Genomic DNA, 19,663 nt, shown 5'->3' on the forward strand with positions numbered 1-19,663 from the left:
CGTGGCAAAAGAGTAGCATGGTAACAAGTGTGTACTTGAGAACCTGCACATTTGGTCACCCTGAGAAAGCAGTTAGCTTTCACTAGAACAGTTAAAATATATGAAGATATGATTTAATGGACATACCTGATATTTTATGGTTATCTGTGGCTTTGAAATCATCTGGGACTGACTGTAATTGCAGTTTACCAGCCATCCATGATAAGAGAGGGTTTCACTGCTACTCTTTTGCTACACTAACCCAGGATCTGTGTTTTAGCTCAGGCCAGATAATGTGACTTTACACATTTTGGGCTTCTGGCAGACTGTGTTTAGATTCCATTTCTGCAAATACATCTCACAGGAGTTGGCTATTGCAACCAGTACAATGTATGTAGATGACAGTCCTGGAGAGGCCCATCTATGGGCATCTGAGTGTGATTTGAAAAATAGAAGGATTTTTTTGTACAACAGAAATTTAATGTTTTTGCCACAGAAAACCAACTGGAAAAAAAAAATAATAATAAATAAAGCAAGGATGAGTAGCGTTGCTGCAAGTAAAACATACCTGCTTCCCTGCCTGCATTTAGATCTGTCCCCCTGCTTACTTTGTTCTTACCTCCAGGGTGACTGTAGAAATCATGAACTGAATTTAATGACTCCTTTAACTTTTAAAGAAAGGTAATTACTGGTTTTGAAAAACAGACCTGTTGAATAGTTTAAAGGCAGAATATGGTTGGGATGTTCAGTCCACATCAAATTTAAGTCCTGTGTTGTTCTTTTTCTTCTTAAGGAAACTGTGCATCTGCATTGAAATAACAGACCTGTCCATCCTATTTTATGGGAGGATAGATCCATCCCCTGTTCAGGAAAACAAAAGAAGACAGTAAACACTTACTTTATCATGTGATGTATTCAACATTTCACTTTATCAGCTTTCTTTCTCCAAAACATCTGTATTCTAATTAAAGGAGTGTGTGTGTTTATGAGCAGAAAAAGATCTCTATGAAACAAAAGATAACGTCATTATTACTTTGAGGTGGACTGAAATGTAAGCTATAAAGGAGCCTTAAATTCATCTTTTTACCTACTTTTCAGCTTCCTAAGATTTTAAGTGCTGACGGTTCCTTCTCAGATTACTTCTTTGTTTGTAGAAGTATCTTTGGTTGTTTTCTTTCTTAAAAGAGTCAACGGAAGTGTTTGTTCTCTTGTCTCATTTTGCTGAAGGGTTGTATCACTCAGGAGGAGACCCACATGTGTGCAGTCAGATCTTATTCCTTAACTGACAGAAAGATGTTCTGAAGGGTTAGCCAAACACATACTACATATCATGAGAAAAAGGAAAAAGCTACTAATTTATTTATTTATTTGTTTATTTATTTATTTATTTTTAAGGCTGAACATTTCTCAAAAATCTGATGTGGTATCTTTTTTCCTTGAGTTTTTAGTTCCTAGACTATGGTGAAAAAATCACTTTGCCAATTCCCTGTATATCTTAATTTTGTAACAGCCAAAATGTGATGTTCTGACCAAGAGAAGCTTCTGGTGCAAGAGAATTCTTTTAGGCCCAGTTTCTTCCTCCTATATGTTTGCACCTTTGCAGAGTTCCTTAAAGAAAAGCCATAATGTTGAGATTCCTGATTTTTTTTTTTTTTTTTTGCACCCCCTAAGCAAATAGGGGTGAAAAGGTGAGAACAAAGAAGTAGAGCAAGTAAGATTGTAAACTAACAGAGAAGACACTACTTTGAATTCTAGCTAGTCATTAACCACTGAGCTCTCTCTGCTCATGACAGAAAATACAGAAAACACTTTTCGTGTGGGGAGGGGTTAAGTTTCTCCCAAAGTAAGCAAGAGCTTGGATAGTGTACTTAGCACAAAGTTATGGAGCTGATTTAGGAAAAAAAGTTATTCTTTGTAGGATGCAGAGTTAAGGCTGATTTCCTAAAAAGTTCTGTTAGATTTTGAGTGATGCAGCAGGTGTCAATGCTGCTTATGCTTACAGCTAGTAGTCTGTGTTTTTTTTCAAGGAAATGTCCTGCTTTGTCTTTTCTAACCACCACAACCCCCTCACTCCCCATTCTGAAATATCCTCTTCAGTATAGTGTTCTCTGGCTGCGAATGGCAGACCTCCTAATCTTATGTTTGCTTCAGAGAGTGAAGAGTGATTGTTCACATTTTAGAAACAAAATACATTGTGCAAAAGCAGCATGAATAGTTACTCTGGCAGTTGCTTTGTTTATGGAAGATGACATACGTGTTCCACATCCTGTCATCTCCAGCATTTGGCAGTGCTCTTAGGAACTTTTTTGGTTAATCCAGTGGGATGCAACTTGGGGCCCCTTGCACTGCGAATATTCAGGAACTTGTGCTCTCATTTTCAGAGGAATGCTGAAATAGATTTGGTTGCTTTAAACATATTTAAAGTCATTTTTTATATGCAATTTACTCCTGTTTATATGAGATGCTATCTAGAGGACGCTAAGAATTTAAACATCACTGTTCATTTATGCTTACCGGTAAAAGCTGATTGCAAACATCTGTTGTAAAATAAGCTCGGAAAGAGCTGACATTTCTGGGTAGAAGCCCTTGCCTGCCCAATCTTAGCCCAGAAGAATGAGTGAGCAGTTGAAATGCTGTCATACTGCTGGGTCCTGGCTGGATAGCATAGTGGGGGATCCTAAACACATGGCACAAAATAGGAATTGACGTTTCTGTTTGACAGAAACTTGAAGTTGCACATAATTTTTGAATGCAATTAGCAATTTATTTGGCAGGGTTTGTGGCAGCAGTATGACTGCTGCTTTGCTTGCAAAAGGTACTGGTAATAATATTTCTGTTGAACTGTAACAACAAGGCAAGGCTCGGATCCCCTGACCAACTCTGAATGGAGAGAAGCATATTTACTTCAGTGAGGCAACATGCAAGTGCAAAGATCTACCCAGACAACGTCAATTCATTTGGACTGAAGAGCTGACACTTGGCATGCCCTGTCCTGGAGAAGAAACTCTTCAATTACTGTTTAAAATTGAAGTTTTCTAAACAGAAATATTTTAGTATTAATATGCATTGATAGCAAGTGTTTTGAAAAGTACAGATAAGTAAAAGACTGATTGTGAACTTGATGACAACTCTCTGCTGGTGTGACAGCGTCACATGAAACCCCAAACACGTGATGCCAACAAATTGGAGATGGAGACTCCATGTCTGCAAATGTGGAGTCCTCAATACAGAAGCATGGACCTGCTGGAGTGTGTCCAGAGGAGGGCAACAAAAATGATCCAAGGGATGGAAACACGTCTCCAGCGAGGGCTGAGTGAGCAGGGGCTGTTCATCTGCAGAACAGAAGGCTCCAGAGAGACCTGACAGTGGCCTTTTAGTATCTAAAGGGGAGCGACAGGAAAGAAGGGGACAGACTCCTTAGCAGGGTCTGTGGCGACAGAACAAGGGGAAATGGTTTCAAACTAAAAGAGGGGAGATTTAGGTTGGATATAAGGAAAAAGACTCTTACAGTGAGGGTGCTGAAGCACTGGGACAAGCTGCCCAGACATGTGGTGGATGCCCCATTGTTTGGGACATTCAAGATCAGGCTGGTCCTGGCTCTGAGCACCCTGGTCTAGCTGTGGATATCCCTTTCACTGCAGCGGAGTTGGACTAGATGACTTTTATGGCTTCCTTCCAACTCTAAGGATTGTGTAACACAGATAAAACTGAGGGGAACTCACTGTATGAAGTTCCTGGGAAGAAGTAGGTGCAAAATACTGTCAAGAGGTGAGTTCAGAACTGACAGAAATAGGACTTCAAAGGATTATGTTGATGACATTTATGAAGATCAGGAATGAGAAAGCTGAGGCTGAATAGGATAATACAGAAGAGAAAGAACACCAACTTAAGATTTTAAGCAAGAAACTGTAAACAAAAGCCTAACGTGTTTTGGCTGAAGCTCTTGGTTTACATGTTGGTTAAAAAAAACCCCATTGGTTAATTTATTTGATATGATTGTCCCTTCTGTATTTGAGTGGGTATTCAGAGGCAAAATTTATGAAGCCTAAAGATAAAGATTGATCCTTACCACAAAATCATTAATGTTATCACAGCTTTCACTTATTTAATAGAGGGTGTTCTTACCCCAAACCTGAACAGAAAGTCTGCAGTTTTGTAGCTTACCTTCATCCTTGTCCATAGTATGAGCAAGTGTTAAGTGGCTCAGCTGTACTACATGTAACTCCTGTCAGATTTGGTAGTAACGTTGCATTTTCATTGAGATGGACAATGTTTTCTGTCTGGCCTCTTGTTTGTCAGTATCTCATGTAGTGCTGAAGGACAAAGACAGAGGCAAGTGGGGTAGTAAGGGGGATTTTCTATCCAGCTCCAGATTATGTTAAGTATTAATGCCAATGTTTGGCTTACAATGAGCACTAAGGTGTGGTTATGAACTTGCTGTAAACTTTAAGTGATGCCTGTCACTGCAATTGGTTGGCTTGCTTCTCTGAAGGCCAGAGAAATTTGACTTAGTTTTCTATTCCTGCAGGGCTGCTCTAGAGGGAAGGTCAATCCTACTTGGGAGATGCAATAGGAAAGTGAGAGATCAAGTATGTAAAGGATGCATTTGAATAAATATTATTCAAAATTATGCTAATGTACAGGAAATATGAGCTTATTTTTGTAGTATTGTTCTTCCTCTCCCTCTAGCAGTTTTTATTGATCTAAATCCATGTGTGGGGCCTCCAACAAAAGAAAGATATGGAACTGCTGGAGTGAGTCCATAGGAGGGCCACCAAGATAAGAGCTGGAGTACCTCTTCTGTGAAGAAAGGCTGAGGGAGTTGAGCTTGTTTAGCTTGCAAAAAAGAAAGCTCCAAGGAGACCTCATTATGGCCTGCCAGTACTTAAGGAAGCTTATACACAGGAGGGAGGCCAACTTTTTACACTGTCTAATAGTGACAGGACAAGGAGGAATGATTTTAAGCAAAAAGAGGGGAAATTTAATTTAGATGTCAGGAGGAAATTTGTTACTCAAGAGGGCGGTGAGTCCCTAGCACAGCTGCCAAGAGAAGCTGTGGTGCCCACTCCTGGAGGTGCTCAAGGCCAGGTTGGATGTTGGATGGGGCCCGTGGCAGCCTGAACTGGTGGCGGGCAGGGGGCTAGAACTGGATGATCTTTAAGGTCCTTTCCAACCTAATCCATTCTATGATGGTAAGTGCAAAGGAGGTTTACATCTTTTCAGACATGGTCTGAAAGCAAGATAGTGGTACTTCTGAGCCATTGCCTGCATCAGCCACAAGCAAAACTACCTTTGCTTGTCTGCAAGGTTGAGCTAAGTGTTGTAAGTGTGAAGTTTAGCTACTACCTCAACTCTCTGTAGAAGTACTATGACAGGCTTGTGAATGAAGAAAAGAAATATGCCTTTCTGCTGCTTGCTCATCCTCCATCTCCACCCAGCCACACATACGGGTGCAGTGCAGCCACACCAGTGCGCTTATGGCTTCTGTGTCAGTGGTGTAGTCAGCAGGATGCACACAGGGAGAGCCAGCCTATACAGCACTGGTTCACAAGTGTTCAGTGCTGCACTGGCAGCTGCGATCTGGCCTCTGCCATGATATGTGCAGGGCACAAAGCATCTTCCAACAGTGGCAAGCCATGGTGGGACTTGCTTCTGATTTTGATGCAGGAGGCAGTAATGCTGAAGGTACTGATATTTTGTTCAGACAGTCAGTAAGAAGAGGGGACCCAAGACATGTTTGGATAGCAACTTTTTCTCTGAACTTTGTACCCATCTAAGTGGCTGCAGCTGAGTTGTCTCAGTCATGAACATACTGTCCATCTCCACAGCACAGCAGCTGGGCTCCAATCTCTACTGTTGTATGCATGCAAATACAGAAAACAGTTTTTAAAAAATAAGACAAGTCTCTCAGGATATGCTTTTAGTCTCATTTATTTTAATTACCTTATTTGGTCCCTTCTACCTTATCTTAGTGCAGTTAGCAGAATACCAAACCCTCCAAAGATTGAAATTCAGTATGTTATAAAGCCTGTGAGCCAAGACTATATCCATCACCACGGGTAAGAGGCCTTTGATACTGCTCATGTAATTCCCTTCCGGGTAGTACACACGTGACCTGAATCTGCGATTTAAAAGAATCAAATTACAGTTTTTGGCCAGACATTTAGTGGAGTTTTTGTTGTCTGCACTGGTTGCTTTAATAAAGGTGCTGGCTGAAAAACTAAATAGTTCAGTAAATTGCATTGGTGAGGCTGCTGGCTTGTCTTGCTTGAGCTTAGAGCTTTAGTGAAGTTTGGAGTACTTCATAATGCTAACATTTAAATTTCCTCCCAGAATCTGAAGCACAGCCCAAGCATTTGTGACATTAAAATTCTCTCTTTTTTAAATCTATAAGTTATTTAACAAAAGGTCCTTTTTAATTCTGGAAATCTTCTTAAGTATCAAATGATGTTACTGCAGATGGTGATGCATTGAACTGTTTAGAAGTAAGAGATCCCTGTTCTGATCCAGAGGGAAGGATTCTGTCTCATCTGTGTTTTACAGCACTTGTGTCTCCTTGGACCCTGTCTTCAGTCTTCAGTTAGGATGACTAAATAGCAAATTTTCTGGAAATGAACCAACAGTCAGCCATTGGAAAACTTTATTTATGATCACAAAACAATATTTTAGGTGGAGTAAAGGCTTTAATCTTTTCAAATCAAAGCCTTCTCTTTGGGGATTGAAGTAGAATAAAACCTTGTTCTATGCTGGTTTTCAGTTCCAAAACATCAGCAGTTTTGGCCATATCCTAAATGCTGACAGTTGCTGAGTCTTGGGAAATAGCCTGGGGGCTGTCTTGGTCCTTGTGCTGAAGCATGTGAGGGGCACCCAGGCAATCTCCTGACCCTGCTCCAGAATCCAACCCCTGGTCAAAGGTAGTCACAGCTCCTCGGTGGCAGGGACAAACAGATGCTGCAGTATCTTTCAGAGTGTGTTAATGCTGTCCATTCACTCGTTGGTAGTTTCTTTTTTCTTTTTCATTTTCTGACATCTGTTTTACTCTGAGCTCAGCCTAGAAAATCCCATTTTCAAAAGCTGTGCAGAACTGTGACTCCTTTTAGAGTGAATAAATTAATTTAATTACTCTACTCTGGGGGTGATGCTTTCTCTTCCCTGTGTCTGCATGCATGGTTGAATAAAGTAACTGGATATTTTAATCTAACACTGACACTTAAGACATGTCCTCCTCTCCTTGTGAACAAATACACACTATGATTGGGTCTACTGCTGACTTTGAAATTTCCCAGCTTGCTCCTGTGTCTGAGAGAGCCCAGTTTCTCTGATCTTGCTATTAAACCTTAATCTTTGTGAAGGGAAGGTGAGAATATCAAAGAATTTTCACGGTTACTCATTCATATTTCTGCACCTCCACAACACCTAGATCCCTTGAGAAATAACAGCATTTCTCTCCATCACACTGCAGTTCTCAAGAGATTTGCTTTACACTTTTTCACACTGGCCTGGTTTGGCTGATTTCCAGCTCTGTTTGAATGGTCTTCTGGGGGAACAGAATCCTCAGTATCACTCAATGGTACTCTGTAAAGAGTCTCAGTTTGGAAATAGGTTTTAAACAAAGATTATTTATTTTTTTGATTGAGCTCATCCTCTATCCAGTGTAGGGAGGAAAGTGAATGACTTCTGAACCATTACCTTGCTGAAAGTTTTAAGAAGAGCAGCTATAAAAGAATCTAAGACCAAAAGCAGATACTGATTCTAGTCGAGCATATAGTTTAAGTTGGTACAACATTCAAAAGAATAATTTTTCACATGGAGATAAAGGAAGCCAAGATATTAGCTAACCAGTTTACAACTTAAAATCCAGGCTTGAGAATCATAATAAATTACAAGAAGCAGATACTGAGGATTAAAAAACAAACAAACAAACAAAAACATTTCCAGGATAAACAAATGAATCTACATCTTCTGGTCATGTAAAGACTTGGAAAAATATATTTGAAAAAAGGAAAGGAAGAATTCTAGCAGGCAGGTAAAGAAAAGGAAGCATTAGGTTTCTTTAAGAAAAATGCTGCCAGCTACATATGTGACTACAGGGCTGATATTTTAAATTTTTGAGGAAGTATTTGCTGTTCGTAATTTCAGGTGTTCAGGTGTTCAGGTGTTTTGTGATGTTTTTTTTTGCAATTTTCTAAAAGGGAGACTATGAAGTTAACACAACACACCTAGGGAGGACCCTGTGTCAAGTTCTCAGAAATTTTCTCTCTGATGCAGATGCAGCTTAACTGTAATACTTGCAGATTTTGCAGTGAATTTTGTTTAATTTTTCATTAATTTTTATTTAAATGTAATTCTATTTATTTGTTTGTTTGTTTGTTTGTTTGTTTGTTTATTTATTTATTTTGCTGCAATTTTTTCCCATCTGTACATCTGTGTCAAGCTGGGGAACTGTTGCAAATGCACAAATACCAAAACAGAGGCATGCTTTGGGGCTGCATAAGATGGAGCTGCAGGCCGTACCTTGGTGACTGGCTTTCAGGTTCTCATTTTCTAATGTAGAATTTGTTCTACACTCCTTTTATCTCTCAAGCTGGCACCTTCCATTCTCTCTTATCTTCCCATGTATTTCTCATTCTCAGGTTGGTATCTGACCAGACAATGCTGAATTCTGCTTAGGTCTCAGCTGGACTTCACTTTTTAAGTAGAAACAACACAGGAATATCTGTATATGCAGTGACAATTTTCTGGAGAATTGTGGACTTTGCATTTACAGTTGATGCTTTCATTCATTGCTAGGGAGTATCAGATCCCTTAATTACCACCATAACTCAACTAACATCTTCCTAGATTTCCCAAACTCTCTCAAGGTGATGTTTCTTTCCTCCCTGTATCTCAGAAGACTCATTCAACTTTCTCTAATTAAACTGTCACCTTAATAATACCTTGGCTAAAAGCCAATATATGAAAATTCTTCAGGAACTAATCTTTTTAGAGGATTATATCAGATTAAAGCTCCATCCTGTGCTAAAAGGCTTTGGCATACCTTCTAAACTATTAGTGATTGCAGTGGTTTTAGAATACATTGTCGCACTTATGAACATATTGCTGTAAGTAAAAATGTAGACTTAAGGAATGGAAAGTGTTTATGATGGTTAGCATTCCCGGGTCCTGTATGCAGCACATACAAGGATAGGTGAAGGGTAATTTCAGAATACTGAATGCATTGTTTTACCCGAGCTACCAGCTGAGATCTGGAGTTGTATCAGTTATAAAAAGTTAGACTCAACAGATTATGCACCTGAGAAGTGTTCTGAGTTTGGAGAACTTGCACGTTCCTGCAGAAAACAAAGTGAAATTCATGATATTTTTCGAATACTTTACTTTGCAAGTCTTTCATAGTCAGTGACAACGTAAGCTAAACAAGGAAAGTCAGTGAAACTTCAGAAGCATTAAGTAGATTGAAAATCCAGTTGTGCCAGCTGTGGTCTAAATCCATGTAAGCCAAAATTAACGGCTTGTCTCTAAGAAGGCTCAATTTTCAAAGACTCTGGGCACCTGATAAAAATGTTCAGATCCCATTAATTTGCTTTAATTGATTTACATTAAAATAGCTAAGGAACATACACTGAATGTATTGATATTATTTTAATGACAAAGCTATATTTCTAAAAGTTGTAGTAAATTGGGTAGTTTTGTAATGTTGACAAGAATTCTCTGTATGCATTAATGGGGCCCTGTGACCTGGGCTTTTTGATAGAGGGATGGTAGAGGGAACAAGAGAATTTAAAGGGAAAGAAAATATTTTTGAACATATTTTGAAAGGCTGTTGTAAGTATTGTTACAGGAAGCAGGCAGACTGCCAACATACAGCAGTCTTTCGCATTTTTCTTTTAGTTTGTGAAGACTGACTACATTTTAAACAAGCAGTCTTTACCTTTTTCCTCCTATACTTCTCAACTTAAAAAACAAAACAAAACAAAAACAAAACAAAACAAAAAAAACCCACAACCCCCCAAAACAGAAAAGAAATGGTCTTCTTATATCCTATATTTTGTACATTAAAGAGTAAGCCAGCTCTTCACAAGCTGTAATTCAGCTACTACCTCTATTGTGGGGACATTTTTTCTCCTGTGATGCCTTTTGTAAGTTCCAACTATGACAAGCTCATTAATTTTGTAATGCTCAAGACCTGTTTTTGCCTCCTGCTGTCTCAGGAAGGAATAGAAAAAAATTCATCCTGGGCTTTCTGTGTGACATCTATGAGACATATCAGCCCATTCCCAACCTCAAGAGTCAAAAATCCGGGTGGCCATATTAGCTTTCTGACAACCAGTTCATACTATCCTACCTGAACATCTGAAAAGCTCAATCTCTTCTCTTTCCTTCGATGTGCAGCTTATAGTAGCAGCTTGGATTAGAAATTAGATTAGAAATTGGGAGAATTGTCTGCCAGGACCCTGAATCTCCAAAGTGAGGGTGAGAGGAGTGGATTTTGTAACAGTGGGACAAATTCAAGACCTCCTCATGAAACTGATTTTATATAAGTTCATAGGGCCAGATGATATGCATCCCCGGGTCCTTAGGAAGATGGCTGATGTGGTTGCTGAGCAGCTCTCCTTCATATTTAAAAAAACATGGCAGTTGGGTTAAGTCCCCAGTGACTGGAAAAATGGAAACATTACTCCCATTTTCAAGAAAGGGAGAAAGGATGACCTAAGGTAATACAGGATGGTGATGCTCACCTCTGTGCCTTGGAAGATCATGGAGCAGATCCTTCTGGTTACCATGCTATGGCACATACAAGATGAAGAGGTGATCCGAGACAGCCAGCATGGCTTCACCAGGGGCAGATCTTGCCTGGCCAAACTGGTGCCTTCTCTGATGGAGTGACAGCATTGGTGGACAGAGGAAGAGTGATGGATGTCATCTATCTGGACTTCTGCAAAGCCATTGACATGGTCCCTCTCCACATCCTTTTCTCTAAATTGGAGAGATATGGATTTGAAAGATGGACTGTTTGTGGATTAAGAACTGGTTGGCTAGACACAGCCAACATGTTATGATTAATGTTTCTATGTCTGGGTGGAAGCCTGTCACCAGTGGTGTCCCGCAGTGATGTCCACCAAGGAGGAGTGCTCTTCAACATCTTTATCAGTGACATAGATGATGACATTGAGTGCATCCTCAGCAAGTTTGCAGATGACACCAAGCTGAGCAGTGCAGTTGATATGAGTAATGCAGTATGATATGAAGGAAGGGAAGCCAACGAGAGGGACATGGATAGGCTGGAGAAGTGGGCCCATGTGAATATAATGAAGTTCAACCAGGCAAAGTGCAAGGTGTTGCACTTGGGCTGGGGCAATCCCAGGTATACACAATGGGAGAAGAACCCCTTGAGAACAGCCCCGTGTAGAAGGATTTGGGGGTTGATGAGAAGATGGACATGAGCCAATAGTCTGTGCTTGCAGCCTGGAAAGCCAACTGTGTCCTGGGCTGCATTAAAAAAGGGGTGGCCAGCAGGAAGAGAGAGGTGATTGTCCCCCTCTACTCAGCTTTGGTGATGTCCAATCTGGAGTACTGTGTCCAGGTCTTGGGCCCCCAGTAAAGGAAGGATGTGGAGCTCTGGGAATGGGTTCAGAGGAGGACCACTAAGATGATCAGAGGGCTGGAGCACCTCTCCTATGAAGAAAGATTGAGGGAGCTGAGCTTGGAGAAGACAAGGCGCCGGGGAGACCTCACTGTGGCCTTCCAGTATTTGAAGGGAGCATATAAACAGGAAGGGAAACAGCTGTTTAAGAGGGTGGATAGTGATAGGACAAGGGGAGATGATTTTAAACTAAGATGGGAGATTTAGGTTAGATATTAGGGAGAAGTTTTTCATTCAGGGAGTGATGCTGCATTGGAACAGGTTGCCCAAGGAGGTTGTGGATGCCCCATCCCTGGAGGCGCTCAAAGCCAGGCTGTATGTGGCTTTGGGCAGCCTGGTCTGGTGGTTGGTGACCCTGTCCATGGCAGGAGGTTGAAACTAGATGATCTTTTCAACCCAGACCATTCTATGTATCAATATCCAATAGATGTTGGAAGCACAAGTACAAATATTCATAACTGCATTTTCTAGAATTAAAATTCTGTGATGAGGCTTCAAAACACAAACATGTCTTTTACTGATATGGAAGATGCTCTGCAAGAACAGTGCTAGCCTAAGTTTCTCATGCTATAACAGCTTTCTCCAAGTCTGTGTCACAATTAGGAAAGGAAAAATCATGGCTATAATGAGATATTTTGATGATTAGCAGTATGTACACTGCCCTTCATGACTGTATAACTTGAAGAACCCGTAGGAGCACTGATGTGTGCTCAGGCCAAAGGACTTCAGGGAATGACAAGATGCTGAAGTCTTTGTAGATCTCCATTCACATTTCTCTGCTTCAAGACAAAAAGAAAATCAAGAAAAATGTGTTTTAAAAAAAAGAGAATAGCAACAATTTTGGATTTTTCAGTGAAGCTACAAATCTTCCTGAAAATTCTACTCACTTTGAACTCATTTCAATCTTCCATTTCAGAAACCATTCTGAGGTTTGGATCTTCTTGACACAAAGTGATTGCTTTGTACTGTCTTGTAGGTTATTTTTAGTAGTTTGATTTTTCAGAATGACATTCTTAGCCTTAGAATTTATGCCCCTCCTGTAGTTAAAAACTAGAATAATTTGTAATCAAAGGCTGTGCTATTACACATACACTGCATGTAATTCCCAACGAAACAGCTGTCAGTGACACAGTGCATTTGATCTTCTAATAGCTGTGCTCTGTTAGAAGTTAATGTATCACAGTATTTTCTTCAAAGGTTGTGTGAAGTTAGTAAGTGTGATACCAATACTGCACTGCAGTGCGTGGTTTCATTCCCTGGAGTTGTATCCAAATCTGAAGTGGACTGTTGTCAGACTTATTCAAGAAACAGTTGTATGTTGTCAGAATGATAAGAAACAGTAAATCATGTATTTCCTGTAACAATCTCAAATGTTTAAAGACACAGTTTATAGACAGCTAGGGAGATTAAGGCTTTGCAGATGCGAGACAGATTTTGTAGAAAAGTTAGGTTTACCCAAAGATTCATCTAGATTGACAGTGTTACAAAAGAAAAAAACCACAAAAATAACAACAAAACAAATGAGCAATGCCAACAACAACAAAGAAAAACACTTTTTTTTTTTTTTTTCTGAAACATGGCATATTGATTCCCTTTCTCTCTTTCATTTTTTTAACCAGAAGAATGCACTCTTAGAGATCTTAGTAAATATAAATGAAACATTTTCCATGATGTGAAATAAATAGCATCATAACTGTGTATAATATATTCTAGTTGATAATCTTAGGGGTTTATAAGCACACATCTTGACTTCTTAAGAGTAATCATATCTTCAAATAGTCTTGATATAACATGGACATCAATGAATCAAGTTGTTTAAGTTGACTGAAATGAGTAAAATTTTTCTTTCAACAGGATAGTTGAAACACAAAATGCTTTCCAAGAAGTTGGACTAAAGATTTAAAATCAATATCCAGAATACTTATTTGTAACTATGACACAGTCTAGTGAGCATTTTGACATTCTGACGTGCCTCAGCCATATTCATGACCTTGAAGTTGAAAATCTGTGCTACATTGTTTGTATAAAAGTGTGTTACTCAACGCTCCTACTGTTGATTGTAGGGAGAGTTGAAGCCTTCTCCTACATTACATTAGATTTGGTAATGCTGATAAATAATAATTTTCAGTCTTTTTGTTTCCTAATAATTTTCTGAAGAGGGGAAGTGAAAGGTGAAGGTCTTCTCTCAGATGATAGGTTATGCAGGAACAACACAAAGCAGTACTGGGGAGTTTTGGATTGGACAGTAGGAAAAAAAAATTACAATGAAGATGATCAACACTGGAACAGGCTTCCTCAAAAGATGTTTTATCACAGAATCATAGAATCATAGAATGGCTTGGGTTGGAAAGGAACTTAAAGATTATTCCGTTCCAAACTCCAGTCATGAGAGGGCCCAGAGCCCATCCAACGTGGTCTTTTCTTGCTTCCAGGAATGGGGCTTCTCTGTGCAGCCTATGTCAGTGCCTCACCACTCATGCAAGGCTACCTTATAGACAGACAGAAGGATCAGCTCTCTGTCAGCATGACTGCACTTAGTTTCCTATTGACCATCTGAGAAATAATTGTTTCTGCTTTTCCCCACAGTACAGCAGATCTTCCTGTGTGCATCTTCAGGTTTTTGACGAGCATGTGTCTTTTCTTGCATTCAGAACCTCATGCTCCGTACAGAAGCGCTGACTGAGTGAAGATCAGTGTACAGCAGTAGACACTGTATTAGTGTAGGACATTGTTTATTCATGTAATTTGAAATAAAAGAGGAGATCACTCTCTTCTTGTGTGTTCTTGTCTAGTTTATGTCTCTGGTGTTTTTCTTTACAGATAAAAGCCAGGAAAGAAATAAACTGGTTGTTACTATATCCTGTTAAAGAAAGCTTACAAGCAACAGCTGAATGAGTATCTTTGCATCAACAGTCAGAGCTGAGAGATTGCAGTTAACAATTAGGGAGGTATAAACTGCACTTATGTTTAATTCACAGGAAACAGAGCATTCTGTTTCCCATGTGGACAGATGTTGAAATAAGAAGTTAGTGTATGCACAGAAGGTATGTCTTCTCTTCAGTGCTCTAGCATTTCTCAAGAAAACTTTGGTAATTTTGTTTTATTCTTTAGAGAATGTGACACTGATAAACTGCAAAAATCAGTCATAGTTAAGGATGGCAGTAAGGAATGAAATGCCAAGCTCACTGCTAGAATAATGAAACTGGTTTGAAAGGATCTTTTGCAATTATGTTATGGATTAAAGGGCCAAAGATGTTACAATTCAAAATAAGCCGCCGCTGCTTCTATCAGTGTCTAAGTTCAGTTATGTTGGTGATGCTGAGCAGAGCACAGTACAAACAGACCATTCATCACAGTGAATTGGAATCCATGTTTCAATATGCACAAATACAAACACACAGATTATCGTCATCCGCATGGCTCAGAGCAGATGAGTACTCATTCCAAATTTTTCTGAAACTTTAAAAAATCCAAGGATTAATATAGGTCAGAAAACTAGGACATTATACCTCTCTGATACTGTTATTGTAGTTGAAGGACTTTCTTTGTTGCCTAGTGTTTTCTCTTAAGCAAATACAGCCCAGAGTGTTGCATATTACACATGGTATAGCTTTGAGTTTTATTCTAACTTTCAACAATCACTGTTTTCTTCATCTGCCTTTACGCTGTGCCACGGGAATATTTACTGGTTCTTTTCTTTTATACCATTGATGGTGTCTTTCCATTTTTTAGTGTACTTTCCTTTCAGTGTGAGGGTTGAACTCAGCTTCCTTGATCTTGCAAGAGGAGGCGACGTGCCATGCAGTTACATTCACAGAGAAATTGACTCCTGCTTACACAAAGCAGCCACCAACCTTTCCCCTCACCTCCCTTTGACTTGTAGCAATGCTCCTGAGGCTGAAAACCTTTGCGTCCTCAATGCTTAAAAATGCCTTTAGCTTCAAAATACTGAGGTGGGAATAAAGGCGGTTTGATCTGTCCCTGGTAATTCTGAGAAAGGTTACTTCGCATTGCAGCCTCTGTGCTTTTTAAGGGTGTGCTGTTGAGCTCTCTTCTTGGGGTACATTAACGAACCAGAGTGGCAGAAAATTTTACAGAGGGTCCCAGAAGACACTCTTATCTACAAATCTGATATAAATCTGGGGACAGAGGCTGGAGGGGTATCTTGAGATACTGTACCACTGCTGGGATTTGGCCTACACCCTTCCTCTTTCCTGTGGTTCTGAATGGGAAAAGAAAAAAAATGAATACTCTTAGCAACAGCAACAGTCAATAAAACAAATGTGTATTAGATTGAATATGTAAAACTTTCATATGCAATAGGACTTAGAATCACATTCAGCCAAACATTTCAGTTTCTAAAATGGATCACATTTGTAAACATGCAATATACACTACAAAAAAAAAATCAATAATTCATTTGATTTTAATTTCATGATCTGTCCCAAAAAAGGATCAAATCTGACTTGCTGACTTGCTGTTATCTCTGGGAAGAAATTAATCATATCTGTATTTCAGTAAGGATTCCCCCCCCCCCCCCCCCCCTTTTTTTTTTTGGTGGGGATAAACTGGAACTGAAAAGATTTTATCTCACAACTCTGTCTCTTGTCTTTAATGCACACAAGAGTTTGTGTGCGTGTGTGTGTCTGTGTGAGTGCACGCAGCAGACAGGCAGCCAGTAGAGGTGGGAAGAAAAAATGAGCAAACGCTATTAACAGGAGCTCAGTTTCTAGTCCCAACAGACTTAACTAGCAGAAGGGGAAGTGAAGATCCGGGGGCTGGCTGCCAGAGAAGCATTGCTGAGTGTAAACACTCCAAAGCATCTCAGAATGCCCTTATCATAGGCAGCCTGAAAGCAGTGCTGCTCTGAGGCTCTGCAGCCAGGAGCAATCCTGCAAGCAAAGAGTGTTTTACTGTCGATTATTAGGACGAAGGAAACTACAGCCAAGCTGACCAGAAAGACTGGAATTTCATCTCTCTCACTCTCTGTCTTTCCTTCTGTCGCCCATTCGTTGGGTTTCTTTCTCTGCCAGCTTTTAAAACCAGACATTACTGGGTCAGTGACACTCATTCCTTTCATACAGCATGATCTTGTGCTCAGCCTCCTGAAGTAATGCTGCTACCTGTAAGTATCTGCTTCAAGTTTGTTGAATGCCGTGAATACTATTGTGTTTGTGCTTGTAATAGTCTTTAATGGCTTAATGAATGCCTCAGTGGGGCACTCGCTCCGTTTTTGTATTTAGAGTGGGTGAAAGCTCAGTTCTATAAGAGGGAACAGGCGCTGGGTTTTGCTGGTTGTTTTGTGGCTCCAAGTAACTTAGTTTACACTAAGGTTTGAGTTGATACAGATTTCTACCCTACGCTGGCTGTCTTCCACCAGCATTAATAAAACTTTATGCTTTTATGTTTTATAAAAGCTTGGAAACAGTTGGAAACAGTGAGCGTTCTTTTATTACAACTGTCTTTTTAGTAAAAACACACTGAGGGAAATGTGATACACCGCACTGAAAAAAAAAACCCATGAAATCTTTCAGTATTAGTGAGCCTCTGGAAGAATTTTTTTTTTTTTTTTTTTTTTTAAATGAGTGCTTCAAAATTGTAGACTTTTATTTTGCAGCCGGTATCTGTGAGAGCTTTCACATGTTTGTGCGTATTTAGACAGTTGACTTTATTCATTTGAATTAGATAGATATTCACTGATCAGATGTACGTGTAAATGTTTATGTGCTTCTGACCACACAAAGGCATGCTTGTGGTCTTTTTGTTTCTTGCTCACTTTTATACACTTGTAATTAGACTCTGGAACAGCTTTTAGAGATTAGTTTCTTTCACTGTGCTGTACTGAAGTACTTCAGCAAGTCCTGTAGGCAATCAGGTACAGTTTCTTGAAACAGTTACTGAAAGGATATTTCACAAGATACATTTTTTGCTGGTCATAGAATTGCAGAAGTTCATCATCTCAGCTCACTCAGGACTTCATGCCAAATGCATCGCTGCTGTTGGCATGTGCCCGTGTGTCTGTGGGAGGCCCTGACACTGCAAACCACCTGCTGCTTGCACAGCAAAAGTGTGCACACATCTGTAGAAATCACCCCATCTCATTTCTCTTACTTGGGTGTGACTGCTGTGGGCCTGCCAACATTTTTGTTACAGTTCTTCCCTGGTATTTATTTTGCATGCAACATGAGTGTGTGCAGCTTGCTTTGAGAGAAAAAGCTGGTTTGCACCGAGGCACACCAGAAAATTTTCTTCAGCATAGATCCCTGCTTTGAGAAAAGTTAGGCAAATGTTCTGACAATGAATAAAAAGCTTCTTAGGCAATAATTTGAATTTTTAATTGGAGCTGCTCCAGGCCTTTTCCCTCATCAAATTAATTTTCTGCAGTCCTTGAAGGATCTGCTGTAATAACTTCTGTGACATTAACTACAGCACAACAGAAATGAATTTATTCATGGCAAAAAGAAATACTGCATCAGTCTATCTAACAGTGAATTTAGATAGCAGCAATAACGTGTAGTAACAGCAGCACAGTAACACAGCACTAACTGATGAGCACTACTTTAAAAGTGGAATCTGCTTGGTTATACCTGCTGAAAAGTTATACCTGCACTAAGGTAGGCTTCTCCCATTTTCCAAGGCTCTGTGGCCATGACTGTGTCCCCTGATTAACTTCCCTTGAGCTAATGAAGGATGTGAGGGCTACAACTGCCGCAGCAAGGGTATCCGTGCACAAATTCATGGTTTCACAGCTTGTGACATAACATCTTCAGGATGATGTGGCTGCCTTTTGGGCAATGGGGCAAGAGACCTGAACAAGCTGTCTTTGGGAAGTTGCTATCCCAACTGCTATCACTAGCTGCTATCACTGTGAACAGCATTTCAAAGAACTCTGATAGCTGGCTGTGTAGATAAACCTTTGTTGGACTCTGATTTTCTGACTAATGTCACCTCCAGTTCTCTAAAGACACTGCATCACCAGATGAGCCCACGGGCTGTAGCTGTAGCATGCATCATCCAGAATGCATAAGGATACACCTTTATTAAAGAAAACTCTTCATAAAAGAAGAACTTTGTGATTTTGCATCTGGGATGATCTTGATGAGATGTGCTTGGCCGAGTGCATGCTTTTCTTTATCAAACATAATTTGTAAGGAAGTGTACTATTTTTGAGCTGTATTACAGATTTTGTAGAATTTCAGAATCACTTTTGATTTGTATGAATGGAACAGTAAGCTCCCCTCACATCACTTTGGAAACTGAAATTTATGTTTGCCATAAATCCATTCTCTTGCCCTTGGATATCTAAGAACAGGAGATTGTCTCTTTTTGGAGAGACAATAGATTTGATTTTTTCTCCCAGATCATAGCAGTAATCTTGACGAAAAGCTCAAACAAACCTTTAAGTTGAACATGTCTAAGGCTCAGAGAGATTAACTCTGTTTGTGGGAAAGTGCAAACCACACCATCTACCAGCTGTTAAGATTTAAGCATTCAAAAAAATCCTCTGTGCAGCATGTGAAGAAGATTGCAGCTCTTTCTCAGTTCTATAAGAAGCTGTACACCCCTCAGCAAGCTTGTCCTTGAGCAGAGTGGTCTGCAAAATCCTCTTTTACAGAAATTCAGAACTTTTTACATTAAAATCAAGGTTCATCATTGCTGTCGACCCAAAAACCAGATAACCAGGAACAATGTGTAAAAACATTGAAACCACAGGCTGTGCTCCCCATGGACTTTTATCCATAAAAGGGTGTCAGCCAGAGTTTGTAACCCTACTGCCATGTTGCTGCTCTGCAACGTGAGGCACAAGCCCAGGTGTTACCACACAGCTTCCTGAGTCCATCAGCAGATACGTACTGCGACAGAGACCTGCAGTGTGCCAGTGGTCCTGCATTTCATCATCACTTTCAGATGACTGTTTTGCAGAAGTATCAGATCATGCAGCTCATGGTGCAGTGAAACAAGGTCAGTGTAGTACAGTCAGGCACAAGCTCCTGTTCCTGTCTGTTGTACAGGAGGCTTTTTCTGTTCCTGTTCAGTGGGCTT

The 19,663-nt window shown here is 40.0% G+C and overlaps 1 protein-coding gene across 1 annotated transcript in view; it reads left to right on the forward strand.

Annotated features, from left to right (window-relative positions):
• Window positions 1–14,376, forward strand: part of LOC149913020 (uncharacterized) — a 37,411-nt gene extending 23,035 nt beyond the window's left edge. Inside the window, exon 2 of the mRNA XM_090132212.1 lies at window positions 14,207–14,376. The gene's annotated coding sequence lies outside the window, so the exon portion shown is untranslated. The remainder of the gene's footprint in view (window positions 1–14,206) is intronic.
• Window positions 14,377–19,663: the final 5,287 nt, after the last annotated feature.

Source organism: Phasianus colchicus, chromosome Z (genome assembly GCF_987193195.1).
Source record: "Phasianus colchicus chromosome Z, bPhaCol1.hap1.1, whole genome shotgun sequence".
Taxonomy (NCBI): domain Eukaryota; kingdom Metazoa; phylum Chordata; class Aves; order Galliformes; family Phasianidae; genus Phasianus; species Phasianus colchicus.